At 46.4% G+C, this 6,591-nt stretch overlaps 1 protein-coding gene across 3 annotated transcripts in view; it reads left to right on the top strand.

Annotated features, from left to right (window-relative positions):
* The first annotated feature begins 1,754 nt into the window (after nt 1-1,754).
* The window catches only part of ADAMTSL3 (ADAMTS like 3), a 174,940-nt gene continuing 170,103 nt past the window's right edge, over nt 1,755-6,591 (top strand). For 2 of the 3 annotated variants that reach the window (XR_015729807.1, XM_087878203.1), the window contains exon 1: nt 4,319-4,535. The gene's annotated coding sequence lies outside the window, so the exon portion shown is untranslated. Of the gene's footprint in view, nt 2,225-4,318; nt 4,536-6,591 lie in introns of those variants that run through there. The other variant, XM_087878204.1, reaches the window with a different exon arrangement.

The raw sequence follows: 6,591 nt of genomic DNA, 5'->3' as shown, positions 1-6,591 counted from the left end.
AATTCACTGCGTATTTTTATTTATTATTATTTTATTTTTTGCAACATGGCCCTTACACAATCCAGTTAGCGTGCTTCCAATAATAATCACTGAGCAGGGCGGACAAATCTGGGCTGCAAACATCCAGATGGTCACTTGAGGGCAGCAGTGAGAATTTTTGATCTCTGGGCTGCCATCTACAGGCCAAGTTGGAATTTTGCAGGTGTGTAGTGCAGATATGGAAAACCTACAACAGGGTTTCATACATCCTGCATATTTATTTACAAGACACACTTACCATGGTTTACCCCAAAATGGATGATTATGATCTTTTCCTTTGCATGCCTTATGAAACCAATCCCTAATAGTCTGAATCCATCCAACACCCTGGCTTGTGTGTATGCTTAATATTTGGCTAGCTTGTGGTTTCATGTGTTATAGGAGTTCTAGTAAATTTAATTTTAATTGTCTATGGAGATTCTCAGTCATCCATGTCCTGGTTGTCAAGAGGCAACTGGACTTTCTGGTTTTTCTTTGAAAATGTTTCGCTTCTCATCCATTCTTCAGCTCTTGGATGAGAAGCGAAATGTATTTAATTTTAACTACTGGACACCCATGCTTTGCTACGAAACTATGTGCCCGGGCTTGATAAATTGACACTTGCAGCCTGAAACTTAATGTAGAATGTGTAACTCTGTAGCATCAGAGTGTGTTAATATAATGCAATTGGCAGTTGGAACAGAGGGGGAGAGGGAGTAGAATGTCCCAGCCCGCAGCATCCATCGGTATTCATCTGGCTAGCGTCCTGTCAGTGTGTGAGAGAGTTGAGGGGTGTTTGGAAACTCAAACAGTATTTGCTGTGTGAGCAAGAAGGAGATAGGAAGGAGGCTGGCCGTGGCTTAGCTCAACTGTTCTGTAGTAAAGCTGCTTGATGCTGTGAAGATAAAACTGAAAGTGAAGCTCCTCTCCTCTGCTTGTGTTTTGCATTTGGAACAGGTTTCTTTGGAGGTGGGGAGGGGGAGTAGAACTCCTTAGCATCAGAGCATGTTAATAATAATATAGGAAATGCTATACTAATGCTCTGATGGTCATTTTGAAAAATCCTTTATTATTATTATTATGATTATTATTTATTTAAGTTGTATTCCGCCCTTCTCCAACAGGACTCAGGGCGGTGAACAGCCACGGTAAGAACACAACATATAAAATTTAAAAGCAATTTAAAAAGCATTAAATAATTTTGGCCATCAATTTAAAATAACCCAGTTAAAACCAATTATAAATTTAAAACCGCAAGGATGGGGTCAAGCCACTTTCTTAGTGAGCACCTAGAAGCCAAGAGGAACATACATGGCAAATTTCAAGTTTGTAGGCTTTACGGTTCTGGAGATTCCGTGATTAATGCGTGAGTGGTTTTCACATTTTTATATATAGAGATTAATTTCCTGAAAAGTGGCAGTTCATCCCTACAAAAGCTGGGAGTGGGGTTTTGCTCCCTTCTAACACTGATGATGTTACCTAGTTAGGTTAATGAAACGTCTGTAAGAAAACGAGCAAGCTCAAAGAGCACCAAGGACCTTTCCTTTCAACCCTGAGTTACAGAATCTTCTCCTTCGTTGGTAGCTGCCCTGAGCACAGGTGTCGGGCATATATCACGGGACGAACTTTTCCCCCACGCGAGTACCTAGTCATTCCACTAGGGGGCGCTCCTTCTCCAACGATAGCCGAGCTTGCAATCCGGAGCCAGCTAAACTCCTTCAACGCTTTCCTGGATTTTGTGGTTTCGCGATGCGTATTTTAAGCCTTGGCGGCGGCGATGATGGGCTAATTAGATATTGTGGCGGTCGGCTGATCTCGTGGCCGCGCCACGCTTTCCTTGGCCCCTTCCAGAGAGTGGAGGAGTGGAGAGGGGGGGCCGCTACTGGCAAACGGGCCACTTCGTTCCCTCCCAGGTGGAATAAGAGACTGAAAAAGCAAAAGTTTTTAGAGAACGGGAAGGCGTCTAAGCGGAGCTTCTCCTAATATTTGTGAGCAGCTGGCTGGCAACTGGTCCTTTTTTCCCCTGCCTGCTTCATCACTGGAGGTTTTTAAGAAGAGACTGGGACAGCCACTGGTTTGAAATGGCATAGGATCTCCTGCTCGAGCAGAGGGTTGGACTAGAAGACCTCCAAGGTCCCTTTTCTTGGATGCAATAGAGAGGTGAGGGGTTTTTTCCCCCTATAGAGGCACCTTTCCGGGAAAACAGGTAAGAAGCGGGGTGGGGGAGGATGGGGGAGGGGGTGATGGTATTGGCCTGGTCGGATTGTAGCTTCTAGTCCCCGCTTTGCAGAAACAGCCGGAGTTCGTGGTTTGTTTTCCTCCCTGCAATAATATCAAATGAGCATGAGTTGCAAACGAGTAGGGATGTTTGGGAGCTGTGGTTCAGCTCGCAGAACTAAGGAGGTAAAAATTGGCCAAAGAAGTGCATGAACTCACTTTAAGTCCCCAGAGGAAAAGCTGGAGTAATATTGCAGATAAGGAAATGACTCTAGCCAGAAAGGTAGATTAGCAGTTGGCACCTGCCTCCCCTCCCCCACCTCCCGTGATATTACCTAAATTATTTGAACTTTATATTATTTATTAAAGGTTATTCCTGGAAACCTTCCAGAGAGGCTGTGTGCATTCACAGGTGAGGGTTTTTTTCAGCCTTTTTTTCTTTTAAGGTGACAAACTATCGGTATTCCCTCTCATCCTTTGGAAATCAGTGAGATCTACAGCAGTGGCCAAAATTCTGGAAACCTCCTATGTTTGGTGTGGAGGTTGAAATGATTCTAAGGCAGGATCCGCAAAAGAAGCTTTTGCCTTCCTTTGCTCACGTGCGCGGCTTGCACACATGCGCATGGCTTAGAAAATGTGGCTACATAGGACAGCCTACTGCTGGGGGGGGGGTGCAGGGGTGAAATCCAGCAGGTTCTGACAGGTTCTGGCGAACCGGTAGCGGAAATTTTGAGCAGTTCAGAGAACCGGCAAATACCGCCTCTGGCTGGCCTCCGGAGTGGGGGTGGGAATGGGGATTTTGCAATATCCTTCCCCCTGGAGTGGGGTGGGAATGGAGATTTTGCAATATCCTTCCCCCCAGCAGTGGGGTGGGAATGGAGATTTTGCAATATCCTTCCCCCCCAGGAGTGGGGTGGGAATGGGGATTTTGCAATATCCTTCCCCCCAGGAGTGGGGTGGGAATGGGGATTTTGCAATAACCTTCCCCTGGAGTGGGGTGGGAATGGAGATTTTGCAGTATCCTTCCCCTGCCAGCCCACCAAGCCACACACACACCATGCCCACCAAGCCATGCCGACAGAACCGATAGTAAAATAATTCGGATTTCACCACTGCCCCCTCCCTATCTTTTTTTCCGCCTCGTTTCATGCTTATCCCAGTCGGTCGATTAGCCCCCCCCCTGCGTTGGCTTCGGCTCGCGCAAAAATCTGCGCGAGGCTGTTTCTGGGGCTTCAAAAAACCCCAGGGCGGCATCAAGTGGAATTTCCACCCTCCCACTCTTCCCACGTGCCCCCCCCAACACTCCCCGGGAGCCGACGCGTGTCAGCAACTCCTCCCTGCTTTCCCCGCATTCCCAAACTAGCCGCTGGCTTCAACCCCGGGGCTGGGCGTGGGTGGCTTGCTCTGCGTGCTCGGTTGCCTGGCTTGGCTAGCAAGCAGCGGAGGCGCTGTCCACGCGTGTTCTTGAGCGTGTGGTGCCCACTCCGGCGCAGGTGGAGAGACGTGGATTGGGGCAGTGGTGAAATCCAATTTTTTTTTATTACCAGTTCTGTGGGCGTGGCTTGGTGGGCGTGGCAGAGGAAGGATACTGCAAAATCCCCATTCCCACCCCACTCCAGGGGGAAGGATATTGCAAAATCTCCATTCCCCCCCCCACTCCAGGGAGAAGGATATTGCAAAATCTCCATTCCCACCCCACTCCAGGGAAAGGATACTGCAAAATCCCCATTCCCACCCCACCCCTGGGGGAAGGATATTGCAAAATCTCCATTTCCCCCCCCCACTCCTGGGGGGAAGGATATTGCAAACTCTCCATTCCCACCCCACTCCTGGGGGGAAGGATATTGCAAAATCTCCATTCCCACCCCACTCCTGGGGGGGGAAGGATATTGCAAAATCTCCATTCCCACCCCACTCTGGGGCCAGCCAGAGGTGGCATTTGCCGGTTCTCTGAACTGCTCAAAATTTCCGCTACCGGTTCTCCAGAACCTGTCAGAACCTGCTGGATTTCATCCCTGGATTGGGGAACTTGACTTCCCAGGACCTGGGCTGGGCGGTGGGCTTGCAAGCAGCCTGGAAGGCAGGCAGGCAGGCAGCGGGCGGACGGGCGAGCGAGCCCTAACCGTCCCGCCTGCTCGCTTGGAAGGGCGGGCACTTGTTCGCTTGCCAGCTGCCTTCTTGCAAGCCTCCGGCGACGTCCCGGGACTCTGCTTTGGACCGGAGGAGCTCTTCTTTCCGCCCGTTCTGCTGACCCTTCCCCGCTCAGGAGGCACCGAAGGAGAGAAACGCCGCCGCACGAGGTGGGTGGGTGGGCAGAGAAACCCCCACCCCCACCCCAAAGGACCCGGGGCGAGGCAGGAGGGGCGCCTTCCTTTCGCTCTTCTTCTCCGCCCGCTTTCGCCCTTGGGTGGGGGGTGGGTGGGGGGTGTGGACGCCACCCTGAGAGGTTGAGGGCTCTCTTCCCCTCCTTCTGGGTGGTAGAGGGAAGTAGCCTCTGAGCATGTGGAGAGAGCGCCCTTATCTCCGGGTCTGAAGAAGGAGGGGGGGTGGGGGGGGCAGAGGTGGGAAGAAGCAAGCTCGCCTTTTCGCTCGTCTATTTAGTTTATCCTTCAGTAATTGTTTTTTTTTGCAAAGCCAGAAACAACAACAACCAATAATAATAATAATAATAATAATAATAATAATAATAATAATAATAATAATAATAATAATAATAATAATAATAGTAATACTGGTTCCTAATACTTGGAACATTATATATTTTAAGAAGATACTTGGTTGATACCAAGTTACCAATCATTGGTAACCAAGTTACCAATCATAATTGGAGCCCTCGGGGCAATACCCAAAGGGCTACCCCGCTATTTAGAAATTCTAAATTTGCCAGACTTGAACATTTTGACTCTACAAAAAACCACCTTACTCGGAACAGCTTACATCCTCCGACGATACCTTAACAGTTCCTAGGTCCTTGGTGAGCTATTAACCAGCCTCAAAGGCTGCGAATCTTACTAAAGATTGATCAATAATAATAATAATAATAATAATAATAATAATAATAATAATAATAATAATAATAATAATAAAAAAACAACCTCCACTACTTGGAACATTATATATTTTAAGAAGGTACTTGGTTGATACCTAGGATGCTGGCAGCAACTTGTATCAACCATTAGCATCAGTCAGTGGTATTTGTGATGCATTTTTGAATGTTCAGTTGGCTGAGTTTCATGTTTAATGAATAAAGTAAATAATAATAATAATAATAAATAGTGCCATGTCCAAGAATTTTATAAGATACATCAACAAATTGCAGCTTCCTGCAATAACACCAGCGGAACTGCAAAAAACTGTGCTACTTGGACCGTCGTAAAACTTAAGAAGGTACTTGGTTGATGCCTAGGACGCTGGCAGCAACCCGTATCAACCATTAGCACCAGTCAATGATATTTGTGATGCATGTTTGAATGTTCAGTTGACTGAGTCTGATATTTAATGAATAAAGACAATAACAATAACAACTTTATTGTTATTATTGTTTACAGTTAATCTTAACTGTACAAATTCCAATCCAGAACACCAATTAATATGTGCATTGTTGAAACGCAGCCCATGTGGGCCGCCTTGTGCAAAATAAGAAGAGCCATCAGCCATGGGGTGACCTGGCCTGTTTTAAGGAGTTGTATTAATCTTGGCTGAAGGTGAGGGAAACCAAATGGCTGGGATTTGCACAGTGCCTTGAGCTACTGAGTAGCCAGCTAGCTGGCCACATATCAGTCTAGCGTGTTGGAGAAAATCAACATTACTTACCTCTTTTCACGTGATGGTGGCGGCAATAAATTGAGGAAAGGGAGTCAGAGCAACAGCCTTGAACCCCTGGAACGCAGCAGGCTGTGCCTACAGCTGAATAACTGCAGATTGAAAAAAAGGACAACCAGTCAAAATATACTTAGCAAAAGTTTTCCAGACTATTCATAGAGACTGGCTGAGCTCATTACACTCATTTAATAATAATAAACTGCATTACTATTACTCTTCTCTTCCTTCCTAGTATCTATCTCTATGGCTCTAACCATGTTGCTGGTATCTTTCAATATATATTGTTTTTATTGGTTTCCTAGTACGATTTGATCGCTTATTAGTAACCTTGACTATCACTAAGTGTTGGATCTTTCTATTCTTGATGAATGTATTTTATTCTCCTTATGTACACTGAGAGCCTATGCACCCAAGACAAATTCCTTGTTTGTCCAATCGCACTTGGCTAATAAAAGAATTCTATTTTCTATTCTGTTCTATTCTGTTCTATTCTGTTTTATTCTGTTCTGTTCTGTTCTGTTCTGTTCTAGTCTA

The sequence above is a fragment of the Pantherophis guttatus genome, chromosome 13, assembly GCF_059756535.1.
Source record: "Pantherophis guttatus breed Tessera chromosome 13, ASM5975653v1, whole genome shotgun sequence".
NCBI lineage: Eukaryota > Metazoa > Chordata > Lepidosauria > Squamata > Colubridae > Pantherophis > Pantherophis guttatus.
The sequence above is the reverse complement of the archived record's forward strand: the minus strand, read 5'-3'. Positions and strand labels throughout refer to the sequence as shown.